The sequence below is a fragment of the Vombatus ursinus genome, unplaced genomic scaffold, assembly GCF_900497805.2.
Source record: "Vombatus ursinus unplaced genomic scaffold, bare-nosed wombat genome assembly UNPS02014847.1, whole genome shotgun sequence".
Classification (NCBI taxonomy): Eukaryota; Metazoa; Chordata; class Mammalia; order Diprotodontia; family Vombatidae; genus Vombatus; species Vombatus ursinus.
In genome coordinates, this window is record NW_020954625.1 from 10,868,822 (window position 1) to 10,885,272 (window position 16,451).

Consider the following 16,451-nt stretch of genomic DNA (forward strand, 5'->3'; position numbering starts at 1 on the left):
ATCCCATCAGTTCCCATTGGTCCAAGTACCATCTCAACACTGATGACTCCCAAATTGTATATACAGTTCTAATATTTCTCATGAACTTCATTTCCACATTCACCAACATTCTCAGCTAAATGTCCCATTGGCATCTCAAACTCCACATGCCCAAAACAAAATTCTTCATCTTTCCTCTAAACTCCCTCCTTTTCCAAATTTCCTTATTTCTGTTGAGGATGCTACCATCCTCCCAAATATCCAGGTTCTTTAACTTTGAGGCATCATTAACTCTCCTCTCTTCTTCTCTTCACCCATACCAATATCCAATCAGTTACGAAGTCTTTTAGAATATACCTTCACAATATTCATCACATCATCTCTTCCCTAGATTCATGGGATCATTAACTTCCTTAGTTCAGCTCTTCCTAACATCATGCCTAGACTATTGTAATAGCCCCTTAATTGACCTCCCCAATTCCAGCATCATCTATCAAATCTATCCTCCACACAGCTGCTAAAGTGATCCAAGGCATGTCTGACTTTGTCATTCCCCTGATCTTCAATGGCTTCCCATTGTCTTAAGGATAAGAGACCCCTGAATCTAGAATTGATGTTTGTCCATAAAAGGCATTATCTTTCCAACCTTAGTTGACATGAGGCTCCTTCATGTATATTATACTTCAGCCAAATTGGACTATTTACTACACTCAGAACTCAGCATTACTACAATGTAGTAAGAACTCCTTCTGTGCATTTTCATAAGCTGCACTCTCCTTTCCTCCATCACCACCCTCTTTGTTTAAAATTAATTCCCTCCTTATTTCAGGGAAAGATGGGAGGCAGCTTGTATCACACAAGTCAAAATATCACCAGCATCTCTGCTCAGCCCGGCTGACACAGCTCTGGACTCTGAACCCAAAAGTCCTGTGAATAGTGATGCTTCCAGGCTAGTGCCTTCAGTCATCATCCTGAGAAGTTGGCTAATTGCAACCTGGCAGCTACTCCTGCAGGACAGGACTCCTGTAGAAGCAGAGACAGCTTCTAAAGACTCAGAAAAGAAAGCTCTTGCCACCAAAATCCTTGGCATTGTCAAATGGTTCAGCATCAGACACTGATGTGATTTTGTCAAGTGAAATGACATTAAAGAGACATTAACATCTGCTTCCCTGCTATTCCCTATAAGGACTATGGGACATTTCCATTTCATTTGCAGCTGAAACCTTCCATATGACTTGCTAACCCAGTTAGAATGTGAGCATCTTGAAAGCAGGGAATGTTTTATTGTTATCTTTGCATCCCCAGTGTTTATCATGGTGCTTTGGATAAAGCAAGCTCTTAGTAAATGATTCACTTGTCCATTCATTTCCACCTCTCATTTCCTCCTCCAGGAAGTTTTCCCTGATCCTCTCAGATGCTAATCCTCTACATATCTTGCATTCACTTATCTGAATAAAAAACAATTTCAACTTTTTCCTTCTATTCATCAAGCTTCCATGCATTTTCACTGGCTCTCCCCCATGCCTGGAATTCTCTCCCTTGTCATTTTCATCTCTTGGCTTCCCTAGCTTCCTTCTAGTCTTAGCTAAAATTCTATCTTCTGTAAAAGACTTCATCAATCCCCCTTAAAGCTAGTGTCTTCCCTCTGACATCACCTCCAATTTATCCTGTATATTTTTTTGGGTGTATGTTGTCTCTTCCATTAGAATATGAGGTCCTTGAGAACAGGGACTATTTTCTGCCTTTCAGTAGACAGAACACCAGGGCTAGAAGTCAGGAAGCCCTGAGATCAAAAGTAGCTTTAGACAATTATTAGTTATGTGACCGTGGACAAGTCACTTAACCTCTGCCTCCATTTCCTTGTATGTAAAATGAGGATAATAATAACACCTACTTAACGGGGAGGATCAAATAAAATAATTTTTATAAAGTCTTAGACACTGTTTGGAACACAGTAGCACTTAATAAATGCTTGTTGACTTGAAAGTCTAACACAATGCCTTGCATTCAATAAGTGCTAAATAAATCCTTGTTGAATTGAGACAGTAACAGAACCAGGGTCCTATTAGAACCAATCAAGACCTGAGATGGCCAACTATAGGAGTTTTCCAGTGAGTTCAGTGGAATGACCTAGCAGGTTAAAAAAAATGAGTTTTAGACTTTCATAAAAATTCCTGTAGATTTTAGAGAGCCTTTGTTACCTGGACTCTGCAACAGTCCAGCAGGAGGGTATTGAAGTATTGGGCTCTCTGTAATCATGGTCCCTCCAAGGCTCCACCAAGCTACTGTATTGCAATTTACTCTCACAGTGATCTCCATGCCCTGTAATTTATAATTCTTCTATTTGACTTGCCAGTTGACTTATGCTTTTCAGTGGCCCCAGAAGACCAGGAATTTGAGAACCTCTTGTCACTGACTGACCAAAGCCTCATTTTTTCCCAATCATTCTGACAACCCCTTCCTTTCCAGCCTTAAGAAAACATGGCACAATCACATATTTGAAGTCAGCCCATCATTTCTGATTCTAAAATAGAGACAGATGCCCAGTATTCCAGCACCCTGACCCTCACCTAGGCCCATTGAGAGGAAGCCCAGATAATCACCTCACCCCCTCCTCCCAAGTTCACAGCTTCTCTGCAGCATTTCTTTCCCTAATGCTATCACCTCCCAGAGCTTTTCCTCTCCAATCCCCAGAAGCAAAAGGAAAACTGATGGACTTTCAGCAAGAATCCCATTATCTTAATCACTTCATCAGGGACTCTATATTTTAACAGACGCATCCTCCAACCCTTTTCAAAAGACTTGATTCTGGGAGCTGATTTTTAAAACAAACAAGAGAAGGCCATTTTAAAATCCATTTTCGTACATTCTCACATGCTAAGTACAAACCACAAAAACTTCAGAAGTCATTAATGGGTAGCTCTGAGGTTTTTTGATTGTCAGGAAGTGTTACTGAAATGGATTTCCTGAAGAGATGCTTTCTTCCATTTCATGCTTTTGTCAACGTTTTATTAGATTGCTAAGCTAGAGATAAATACTTTATTTTTAACTATAACCATCTGCAGCTGAGAGAGAGAGAACAAGGCAAATTGTCCTGTTCTTTGGTGTAAAGTTGGTGTGCACTTACTGGGGGAATTGGTTATAATTCATGTAAAAAAAGACCTTTTCAGTGATGGCCTAACAGCCTTAACTAAAATAGTGGATGAGATCTGTGGAGACCTCAGCATGGCCGTTTGGCTTTCATTCAGTTCTCAAATATAGCTTCATCTCATTCTCTCTATCAAAAATTTCTTCCTTTGAACTTCTTTAGCTTCCTCACAAACTCTGACCAACATCATATTTGCAAATTTACCAAAAGACATTCCACAGAAATATTTGAAATTGATACCTTTTGACTTCATATCAACTTCCTATCCAAATATATCTCTCCCCTCCCTTATCCAAAGAGGTATCCTTTTTAAAAAGAAAAAAAAATCAGTTGAGGAAAACTAATCAACACATCGGGTAATTTTAACTGTATAGCTTGTCCCATCCCCTCTATAAAGAAAGGAGGGAAGTACATTTTCTCCTTTTGGCCCAATCTTGATCATTATAGTTACACAGCATGCAGTTACACATTGTCATTGTTGTTTTTTTCCTTGTCCTTGGTTTGGCTCATTTCAATTTACATTGGCTTTGTGAATCTTCCCATGTTTCTCTGAATCCTTCGTTTTTATCATTTTTATGATGCAATAATATTCCATCACATTCTTGTGCTACATTTTTAGTAATTCTCCAATTAATGGGCATTTACTTTGTTTCTAGTTCAGATCCCACAGAATCTTAGCATCAGAAGGGACCTTAGGAGGAATCAAGTCCAGTCTCCTACACAATCCATTTTTTGGTTTTTATTTTTATCAGTAATTTTTATGCATATATGTGATTTAATCTGTGTAAGGGACTCCCCATGTGGAAACTCCTTCTAGGGATGTAACTTACATTCTTAGAAGGTTGCCTGGGGCATCAATCAATAAACATTTATTAAGAGCCTACTATGTACCAGGTACAATGTTAAGTGTTGTATGAGAAAAGCTAAGGGTCCTTTAGCAAGTATATGTCAGAAACAGAATCTAAACCCTGTTGCCAAGGCTGGTCCTCTACATATTGCACTCTGTTGCCTGTCTAGTCAATGTCAATGTGAATAAATAAGTTGGAGACATTGTGAAAAGCTTTTAGTGGCAAATAGAAAAGTTTGTATTTTCTCCTAGAAGCAGTAGGAAGTACCTGAAGCTTCTTGATCAGGGAAGTGACATGATCAGACCCGTGTTTTAGAAAGATTATTTTGTTGACTGAGTGAAGAATGGACTGGAGAAGGAAGAGATTGGAATCAGAGAGATCAGTTAGGGAACTGTTTGAATCCAGGTGAGTGATGTTAAGAGCTTGAACTTAGCTAAGATGCTAAGGGTGATGACCATGTAAGTGGAGGGGGAGGAGAAGACCCAAGACATGTTGTGCGGATAAGTCATCAAAACATGGCAACTGATTGGATGTGGTGGGTGAGGGAGATATTATGCCCTAGATGGAAAATAAGGAAGTTAGGGAAAGGCCAGGGTAAAAGGAAAGAGGCAGAAGATAATGACTTCCATTTTCAATATGAGGAATTAAAAGTTAATATGGGAAACCCAGGTAGAGATATATAGCAGGCAGTTGGTAATGGAGAATTATAACTAAACAGAGAAAAGAACTGGACCCTCAACCTCAAATAGTAGGGTTTAGATAAACAGATATCCAATGCTGAGATTCCACATGCTAGAGTCATTGCTGTCCCTGAAAAGAAAATGGTAGAAGCATTTGAATCTGTACTCTCATCCATACATCCTATGCCAATTTCAAATCAAAATTACCCACACATCAGAGCTCAGACTTGGGGAGTTCAGTTGAGTCAGAACAGTGGAATGAGCAGTAGACTCTGGAGTCAGAAGACATCAGTTAGAATGTTTGTGCTTCCATTCACTACCTTTGTGACACTGGGTATAGCACTGAATCTCTGGAGAGCTAAGATTCCTTATCTGGAAAATAGGTGTGGTGGTGGAAAGTGGATTAGTTTACATTTGAGGTCCCTTTCAACTCTTTCTTTATTTTAATGGATATAGAAATTGACATTGAAAATGTTCCTCAGGCTATCAATGAAACCAAATTAAATTTTGGAGATTAAAACTCAATTCCTCCCTTGAAAAGTGAACCCTGGCTACAGAAACCAGGCATGATACTGAGCTGAAAATTTGATTTTAATTCACCTCATTGTGTTTCCTTTCTGATTAGTCCAAAGTTGTACAATGCCACAGAAATGGGAACACTAAAAATGGTAGAGTGCAGAAACCAAAAAAAAAAAAAAGCAGTTCTTTAGGATAGAGGCAAGTCATTGCATTATAGAATAATACTGTGCTAGTATGAGAGACATTCAAAAACCTGACTTCTGAGTCAGTCTCTAACACTAACTGGCTAATCCTTGGTTTCCTTATCTACAAAATAGGAATAATATTTTCAGTGGTATTTCACAAGGCTGTTGTGAGACTCAAATGAGATAATGCAAATTTTGAGGCAACACATAAGCATCAATTATTATTCTTTGGTTAGGTTTTTTTTTTTCAAAATGAAGCTCCCTTTGACTGCATCAAGGCTGTGTTGTTTTTTGACAGCCTGCTTCCCAAATGGACTGTCTAGGAATATTTATTATGTCTTGGAGGTTATACCTCCAGCACTGATCTTTAATGAGACATCCATCATGAATAAAATATTTAATAGCTCCCCCCAGTTTTAAATGCACATTAATTAGTAGAAACATTACAATACATTTATCACAGCCTCCCTACCTTAATACAAATGATACCAAGAGTCCTACACAGAACAGTGAATAGGTAGCATTTGCTTTATGAGAGTGAGTGTGGTATATCTCAATATCCTCATCTGGAAAAATGAGTGAGGTTGGATTGGAGAATCTCCAAGGCCCTTTCCAGAACTGAATCATATGATCCATGGAACTACCTGAATGAAATTCATCTTCCCCTTTCTCTGGAATCTCCACTGTTTTAGAATCTTGATTTTTGAACAGGTCCTCAGCTGGAAGGAATGAAGAATACTCTGATGTTTCCCCTTACAACCATACAATGTTAGAGCCTGGGAACAACAGAATTCTAGAACATGAAGCTAGAGCTAAAAAAAAAATGCTTAGAAGCCATTGAGTGCCATCATTTGATTTTACAGAAGAGGAAACAGAGGAAGCTTCAGTGACTTGCCCAAGATGAGATAACTAATAAGTAGTAGAACAGGGTCTAGATCCCAGGCATTTTGGTTCCCACTCCACTGTTCTTTCTATTACCTGCACCTCTCATCCTTCAAAGGAGCTCTCCTTCAATTCCTGCTCTTCCAATTCCTTATCAATGCAAGCCTGACTTGTAGGCCAACTAGGTAGCCACCTAGGTGATGAGATTTGAGGGTTATCAGAAGGCTTTCATAGGATCAGAGAGTTAGAGCTGAAAGGGACCTGAGGGGCCATTGAGTCCAATTGGCTCATTTTACAGATGAGAAAAGTGAGGGACAGAGAGATAGAGTGTCTTGCCCAGAGTCATACAACTAGTAAGTGCCTGAAGCTGAATTTAAGCCTAAATCTTCCTGATTCTGAGTTCAGCACTCTACTACTCCAATTTGCCTCAGAATATCTTCTAGTCCCATACCTCACAGAATTGCATTCTTCCTCCATGATGCAGCTTAAACACCACCTGTCATCCACTCTCTGTACGACTTGTGCATGTCTACTTATTAACATGTCTTTCACTTTGAGGCAGAAGCTGATCTTGCTTTTTCTTTATGTACACAACTCTTAGCACAGTGCCCAGTACATAGAAAGTACTTAATAAATGCTATTACTGACTGACTGAATTCTACATGAAGCCTTCCCCTCATCTCCCAACTGCTAATACCCTCTCTCTCTAACTGTATTTTATTTAGCATCTTTGAAAGGACCTTAGAGGTCATGTCATCCATCCTTTTCATTTTATTTATGAGGAACCATAGGACAGGGAATACAATAAGACACAGGGTACTTGTGAGGATTAAATGAGATAATATATGTAAGGCAGTTTGGGAACATTAAATTGCTGAGAAAAAACAGTAGCTAATAATAATAGTTAACATCTATATAGTACTTACTATGTGCTAGGCACTGTGCTAAATGTTTTACAAATATCATCTCATTTGATCCTCACAACAACCCTAAGGGGTAGAGGCGCTATTAATATCATCATTTTACCTATGAGGAAACTGAGGCAAACAGGAGTTGAGACTTGTTCAGGGTCACACAGCTAAAGGCATCTAAGGCTAAATTTAAACTTGGGTGTTCCTGACTCCAGGCTTGGCACCTTATTCCCTGTGCCATCTAGCTTCCCAAGTGAGCTATTATTATGCCCATCTGGTAGGTGAAGAAACTGGTTCAGGATATGACTTATATGCCACCTCTGGAAAGAGGGGTGGTAGGTGCAAAATAGGTGCAAAATGGGGCATACTTCAACATCCATGGCCAATGTGTTGGTTTCTTTTGCTAAACTAGATTTACCTCATCCTTACATTGGAGGACTGAATGGATAGGGTCTTGGAGGAAGGGAGAGGTCATTTGGAAGTGACAGCAATGTAGAAATGAGAAAGCATCAATAAATCATTATTGTTGAAAGAAATTGCGTCACCCAATATTACATAGGCAGCAAGGGTCAAAGTTGGGATTTGAGCCCAGTTCACCCTTAACACAGCTCTCTGTCCACTTCTCCATGCTGTCTTTCACATAGCCTATTAGCAAATATTTATTGAACATCTACATCCCTGTGCTGAATGTGCTATAAATTAAAGTACAAGGCATGATCTCTCCCCTCAAGTAACTAATTAGTGAGACACTAGGTACTAAAAATGTACCTAAGAACATGAGTCTGTGTGTTATAGGGCTGTACTAAAGAAGTAATATCATGAAACAGTGGATATACAGCAGCAGAGAAAGAGGAGTTCATGGATCACTGAATGCTACAGTGATCAAGGATGGCTTCATAAAAGAGATGAGACAAGCTGAATCTTGAAAGTTAGCTATGATTTGGATAGATGGAGAGAAGGGAGGGGGAAATGGTATGAGCAAAAGCATGAAGGTGGCATATTTAGAGAAGACAAGTTTAGCAGGAGTGGAGGGTACATGTAGAAGAGCAATGAAAAATAAAGATAACAAGATATGTTAGGGTCAGCCTGTAGAAAGCCTTAAATGACTTTTCATTTCTGATTAAAACATTATCCAGAAAGCAACAGGAATTACCTGAAGGATTTGTGAGCTGAAAGTTTTGAGCAGAGGAGCAGTATGATGTAAACAGTGCTGTAGGAATTCTGATGAGTTTTAAGACCTGGATGGGCTGGGTTAGGTCTGGCTTGACAATAATTGGCCCTGGACCTTCGCTAGGCATCCAGGTTTCTTCACAAGAATGGTCATTTAAGTACCAGAAAATTGAAAGAACACTTTACAGCATTTGCAGGAAAACTTCAATGTTTGTATAGGGTAGCCTCTTGTATTTATCGAAACAATGACATGCTGGCATAAAAACAACCAGAGTATCCATGGATAACAGTCCCTTGGATTTTAAGTTGGAAGGGACCTCAGGGGCCATCTAGTATAAATCCTTCATTTTACACATGAAGAAACTGAGGCCCAGAGATGTTTAATGACATAATTATAATAATAAGAGCTCACATTTCTGTAGCACTCTAAGGGCAAAAAAGTATTCCCTTCAGAACAGACCTCATGAAGCAGATTTTGCAAGGGAGTGTGTGTTTCCACTTTACAGTTGAGAAAACTAAGGTTTCTTGACTTTCCCAAGGTTATATTACTTGTAAATATCGGATCCAAGGTTTCAAACCAAGACCTTTTTTTTATTCCAAGGCTGATTCAATTCAATTTTATAAGGATTTATTAACTAATCACTGTATTTAGGTCCCATCTCTAACACACGCTGCCTGTGCAATTCTCATCAAGTCACTTCACTTTGAAATGTTCCAGGAAACTCTCTAGAACTATTAGTTGCCTATATGCATTGGCCCAGTATCTTTCCTTAACAAGAATTTTAAAAGGCCTGGGTTACTATTTCCCCATCTATTTTTTATAAATGCAAAGTGTTATTTCATTTTGTTTTTACCCAGACCTACTAGTCCATTGGTGTAGGGAGCTCCCAGTTGGGAAGGTCCAGCTTCCAATTCTAATAAACAACTAGTTTGGAATTTATAAAATTAGAGAGTTGCCAGAGGGCACTGAGGGTTTAAATAGCATACCCAATGTCATAATGCCAATATGTGTCAGAGGCAGAATTTAAACCCATATCCTTCCAACTCAAAGGCTAGCATTCTATCCATTATACTTTGTTGTCTAGAGATTCAAAGACAAAAATGGCCAACAGCCCTGCCTTCAAGAAGCTTAGAAGTCCAGTTCTCTTCTCACTGGCCCAGGGTCAGCAGTCTAAGTGTAGCTTCATAGCTTACATTCTTTTGGCAAGTGACATGTTAACTTTTTAATGAGTTGATTTTCATCCAGCAATAAAAAAAAACAAAAACAACAACAACAACAACAAAAAACGTCTTCCATTTTGCTTGCCTCTGGCCATGTGCATTAACCAGAGCCCAGTTACTGTGGTTCTGAGTCTCGAAAAAAGAGGTGAACATTAATAAACAGGAAGGTCGTGAAATACACAGTACAAAGGGTTTTGTTATTCTTTCAACATTTGTCACCAGATGCTTGCCTCAAATAAATCTCGCTTTGAGAAATGGATTTTAAGACTTGCTTAGATGTGACAGCTGTAAAAGTCCCTTGTGAACTCTGAAAAGGCAATCTCGATCCAGCTGCTTGTGTTTGGGCTAGACAAAATGAAAATGCTGTGTTACAGAATCTTCCTCCCCATCAAGCACCCCAACATTTCCTCCCATGGCTTTGAAAAACACCAAGGCCAACATGATGAAATATGCAAGTATTTTAATGCCTTACTGCGGCTTTGCAAATAGGCTGATTTAGTGGGGAAAGTCCTGGACTATGATCCTATGACAAAGCCAGCCTTCTTGCAAGATGGCACACAAGAAATAAGCAGTTAAGTCAATGGTAACATTTAGGAGCCTAAGCATGTTCTAAGCCAGCTTGGAGCAGAGCAGGGCTAAGAAAGGGGACAGAACCCTTGAGCAAGCTAGGTAGATACTTTAGCAGTGATCCAGGAGGTCGGACATGTATATTTGGATATGTTCTAGCTGTTTCCTAGAGGGTTCACTTGCTTAACCTGAGACGCAGTGCCTACCCATCTCTATTGGCCGTGGCCCTGGCATTCTTACCTTCTCCATTCCCAATTGGTCATCTGGATCTCCACAAAGAAAGGATAAAAAAATTTGCCCTCCTAAGGGCATAGGAAATAATGTAAGAAAAAGTACTGCATTTGAAATGAGAAGAATAACGTTCTAGTCCTGACTCTGTGATTTCTTACCTGTGTGATCTTAGACAAGTTTTTTCTGAGCCTTGGTTTCCTTAGTAAATTGAAGGTTTTGGACTAGATGGTTTCCAAGGTCCCTTCAAGCTCTAATATTCTCTGATTCTATCTCTCCTATTCACAATCAGCAGAGCTATCAATGGTCCACAGATTTCTTTGCTGTCCTATGTCCACTACTTAGTATTAGATTTAGAGGGCAGAAAAAGAGAACACTATAACAGACTGGTGAGTCACTTCTACTTGGAGAAAACATGAAAAGCCATCCACTCTGTCTGACAGTAACAACCTCTGATGCTATCAAAGGCAATGTGTTTCTTTGTCCAGGAGAAATAATGACCAGGTTCAAAGTCCCCTCACTTTAGAGGGAGTCTCCTCAAAGTATGTATATTAAGTTATGGTAACTCTGGCTAATGAGAAAGATAATGAAGCTGTTTCCATTTTTTTTCTGAAGGACTGCAGTCCTTAGTCGGCTACTTCAGTGTTTGACAAATAAAACACAAAGGTGGGAAATGAATACATGAATATTCTGAGTCTCAAGATATTGTTGTAAGGGGCAGCTAGGTGGTGCAGTGGATAGAGCACAGCCCTGAAGTCAGAAGGACCTGAGTTCAAATCCGGCCTCAGACCAAACACTTGACACTTACTAGCTGTGTGACCCTGGGCAAGTCTCTTAACCCCAATTGCCTAAAAAAAAAAAGATACTGTTGTAAGGTTGTTTAGCCATACATGGAGAAACATTAACTGGATCCCCTGACCCAGAACCTTCAACTATCTGGGAATTTTACTGTGATCCATGTTAGGTGAAAAGATCATAATAAATAGGACAAATCATAGTAAAGAGAGAGAGAGAGAGAGAGAGAGAGAGATAAACCTTCTAGGACTGAAGTCAGTACACAGTTCAATAGATACATTGTTTCTGTCCATGGTCCTGAACAATAAGGCTTGACGGTCAGAATCATTTCATTGGAGTTTAATAAAGTAATATGACCAAAGAGTGAAATCAAAAGACCCTCTGTGGGTCTCATCCACATAAACTCAGTCAACACTGTGTAGACAAAGAAGGATTAAACAAATGTCTGAATCATGTAGATTTGTTTGTAGAAATGAAGGGGATTATTGTGGCAAATCAAAAAAATTGTGTCATTTCCTCTAGAAATTACAGAAAAGCTAAGAGTTATGGAGCCCAGACTTAGCAATTATTAAAGAGTATGAAAGGAAACCATAGAAATTGTGCAATAGATCATATAACAATTCAGCACCAACCAAAAACCTAACAAGACATGACCTAGTGTCTAAAAGTCAAAACCATTCAGCATTATTATTCCCATTTTACAAGTAATCAAATGAAGGCCCAGAGAAGCAAAGTGACTTGTCCGAAGACATATGCATATGTAAAGCATATATAAATACACACATACACACACACACATGCACGTGAGCACACACACACATATATATATATTCAAGATTCAAATTCATCCTCTAAAAACTTCCATCATCAAAGAAATAGTCAATTACTTTCATGTCACTTACTAAGGCAGAAAAGTGGTTTCATATTTTAAAAAGACTGTCTACGAGGACTGAGTACAAAAGGAATTTAATAATGACAACTTGCTAAACAGGATGCAACTGGTTAAAACTGTCAACTCCAACTGTCTAGAAATTTGTCAGAGAATACCAATCATAGCCACTGACAGAAATGAGACCTGAATAATAACTTGATGATTTACAAGTCATTTCCACACTAATGATACCCACAGCTAGCCTATAGTAGAGACAAGATGGATAAATAGCTGTATGTGAAGTTAGGAAGACCTGGGTTCAAATCTTCCCTCTAACACTAATCTGTTTGACCCCAGGTAATCCATCAACAATCATTTATTAAGTATCTACTACATGCCAGTCATTCTAGGATCTGAGATGAAAACAGAAGTGAAATAGCTCCTGCCCTTGGGAAATTTATAGTATATCTGGGAGAGACAAGGGATAAATAGACAGACAAATAGACAGATAAATGTTTATATGCATATACACATATAGACCTATATACATATTTGTTTGTGTTTTCTTGGCAAAGATACTGGAGTTGTTTGCCATTTCCTTCTCCAGCTTATTTTACAGATGAGGAAACTGAAGCAAACAGGGTTAAGTGACTTGCCCAGGATCATACAGCTAGGAAGTGTCTGAGGCCAGACGAACTCAAGAAGATGAATCTTCCTGACTCCAGGACTGGCATTCTATCCACTGCACCACCTAACTGCCCTCTATATACATACATACACACACACTATATATATACATATACGTATTGAAGCATATATATATATATACACACACATATATATGCAAATACAAAAAAAGGTACAGGATAATTTAGGGAGAAGTCACTAGTGTTGGGATCTGAAAGGCCATAGTGTTTGAGCTCCATTTTGAAGGAAACTAAAGATTCTAAGGAGGAAAGTAAAAGTTTACCGATATATAAAATGGGGATATTAATATATATAACTACCTCACAGAGTTGTTGTAAGGTTGAAATAATATTAGATATGTAATTTCTTTCAAAACTTGAAAGCACTAGACAAATGTCACTTACTATCACAAAAGCAGGAGCTGAGGTCAGAACACCAAAGAGAAGCAGAAACAAGTTACTCTCCATGACTTCTTTCTCTGTGATGCATACATGCACCATACTCTCCTATACTCTCCCTCCATACTGCCCCCAAAAACTCGGTGCTCACAGATTCCTCCCACAATGAGAACACAACACCCTTACCAAGCAGGGCCAAAGTATACTGTAACACATTTTGTGGTCACCTTCCCTCTCATTCAATTCCAACCTTCCTTGTCTCTTACATAAAAATAATTATCTTTTTTTCTTCTCTTCTTTCTTCAGTTGACTACAAGCCTAGAAAATGGTAATAAATTCTTAGAAGGTTGACTCATGCCTAACTAAGCAAGATTTGGTGGTGGAAAACTGGAAGAATAGTCCTTACAGTTCCCTTAAGCCATTAGCAGATTTGGTATTACAGAATCACACCGATTCATAGAACTTAGAACTAGAAGGTACATTAAAGATCATCTATTCCAGCCTCCATATTATACAGATAAGGAAACTGAGGCCCAGCTGAAGGAAGTAACTTGCCCAAAGTCACAGTTAGTAATTAGTGGAACCAGGATTCAAAACCATGAGCATGATGGGTTCTTTCAACTACCCCACATTGCTTTTCTTCATGTTAAACACTGGGGTGACTTCAAGTTCAAAGTCAATCACCACCAAGCTCTGCATATCCAAGTCAAAACTTGAAATCAGTTCAATTGATCTTTAAGCGCACTTAATCAATACACATCCCTATTGCCAGAAGCAGTCCTTGTCCATGAAATAACACTCAGCAGACTTCTCAAGATGACACCTTGTCAAAGCCTATATAATGACTGTCACGAGGTATAAAATATGATTAGAAAATTACACCTCTGGAGTTCTCTTTTAAGAGATGTCACTATAACTACCTAAAGAGTAAATGAGTCAAAGATCTGTGATATTGTCAGTGTGGGATTTTTTTTCCATCAATGAAGGTCACAACCTCTTTATAACTAAGTAGATAATGCTTAAGGTTAGTTGCCCAAAGCTCAGAGAAGTTACAGGACTTGTCCATGGTCCCACAGTTTGCATCAGAGGCAGTATTTCAATCCAGCTCTTCCTATCTCCAACTACAATGAGCTATCGACAAGGCTTCCTTGCCTCTCACTTTAAAAGGAACCTTTTAAAAAGTGCATGGGTTGAGTTATTTTGCATTTTTCAGGGAAGCCCTTTCAAAGGAGCAGATAAGGTGCTGAAAATGTCGCTACTTCAGAGATTAACATCATTCATGCTCTCACCTCTACCTCAGAGAATCCCCAGCTTCCTTTGAGTCTGAGCTTGGGTGACACCTCTTGTATGAAAATAATCAGTGTCATATTCTGATTTGTTAGTTTGCCTCTGATTGTGCCTCAGTGGAATTACACCTATTCTACCCAATCCAAAACATACCAGCTATAATCAAGAAAGAAGAGTTTTATACTGTCTTCCTCTGCTGCTTTTGCTGTGTCTGGGTCTTTTTGGATAGCAACGAAGATTTGTTGCATCGATGGTTCCTCACCATTAGAATGCTAGAAACAACCTGAAATTTCTCTATCCCATTATCTTTCTTCTTACCCCTGAAAAGGGATCATAAACACAGCCATTATTATTATCAATATATATTTTTGTTTTGTTCCTTTACTAGTTTGTTTAATTCCTAGCATTACATTATTGTTTTCTATGGTATGGTTTTGTTGCAAATAGGTAGTATTTCATCTGTACTGTGAATTAAATAGGCATTCATGGACTAACCTAACATAAATGCAGTTTACAACATAATTCCTACAGAAAATCTATTTCAAGTCACGAACAAACTTACAAAACTTTGCAGCCACAACCTTTGTCAGTTGGAGTCCTCCTGTTTTTAGAGTAACAACGTAAATAATTTTCATATCAAATGTATTTTGTTGCTATATTCATTCAATGTCTCCACTAACATCCTTCTCTGAAAACTTATCCTAGCATGGAAGTAACTGTAGGTTCTTGGAGGCAATGCAAAGAGAAGGCACACTGTGAAGGGTCCTATCAAACAGAAATGTTTTCAAGTACGGAGTAGGCAATGGACTGTATTTCTGTTATCCAAGGCCCAAATAAGCTCGTAATCAGATTAATTGATTGGTAATGAACTATTTTTGGTCACAGAAATTCTTGAAGATCTTTTACTAAGGCAAAGAGAATCTGTATCAGTGAAGATGTTATTTTCCAGCCTTCTTTTTTGAAGAGAACCAATAACATCATAAGGTGATGTCTTGACTTGTGAATGAATTAGATTTAAGTGAGACAGAATTACACAGTCATCATCCTCACTATCTCTTTCAGAATCATTGAAGTCTAGAGGTAAGACAAAAGTCAAGACAGCTAGCAATGGCCCAGGAGGCAGTGGATAACCTTGGCATCTTCAGCGTCTGACCAAGCTCTAAGCAGCTCTCACAGTGCCTGTTTTATCTGCCTTCATGACCATTGGAACAAATTGTTCTCATCCACCCATCCCTCCAAAGGAAGTCTTCACATGCTTGGGGTATACATCCCACTAATTCACCAATGGGTTTGAAGACTGTCGGTTACCCTCGACTTGGTTTAGCCCATCTACTGTCGGTTATCCTTGACTTGGTTTAGCCCATCTTCTGAGACAGTGTAACCAGTCTGCTGTGTATTCTAGTTTCTTGGAGACACGGGTAAGAGTTGGGTGAAAGTAGTTATAGGACCCACCCATACCAATACCATCAGCCAGTCAATCAATCAATCAACAGGCATTTGTTAAGTATTTATTATGTGTCACACAGTGTGCTAAGTGTTGAGAACATCTACCCAACAAACCCTTGCATGTAAAAAAATCAATGTCACAAAAACAAAATAGAGGAGGTACCATCAGGCAGTTTATGTGAAAAAGCTCTAGAGTTGTAGTGGAGCAAATAAACGTTCAGTATATGTCCACAGTGCCACAAAGCAGTCGACAAAGCTGGTGCCATCTTGGAGAATATCGACAGAGACACAGCTACCAGGAAAAGGAAGATGATATTCCTACTACACGTTTCCCTCCTCAAACCTCATCTGGACTATTGTATTCAGTTCTCAGTGTCATCATTCAAGAAGAACAATGACTAGCTGGATAGGATTTAGAGGAGGGTAAATAGGAGACTGAAGGTCTTTGAATTCATGGTCACATGAGCATCATTGAAACAACCAGAGATGATTAGCCTGGAGAACGGAAGGTTCAAGGGACACATGATGGTTGTCTTTGAGTATTTGAAGGTACGTCATATGGCAGAGAGATAAGACTCATCTTGTTTAGCCCTTGAGAATAGAATCAAAAGAAATTAGAAAGAGGTAGC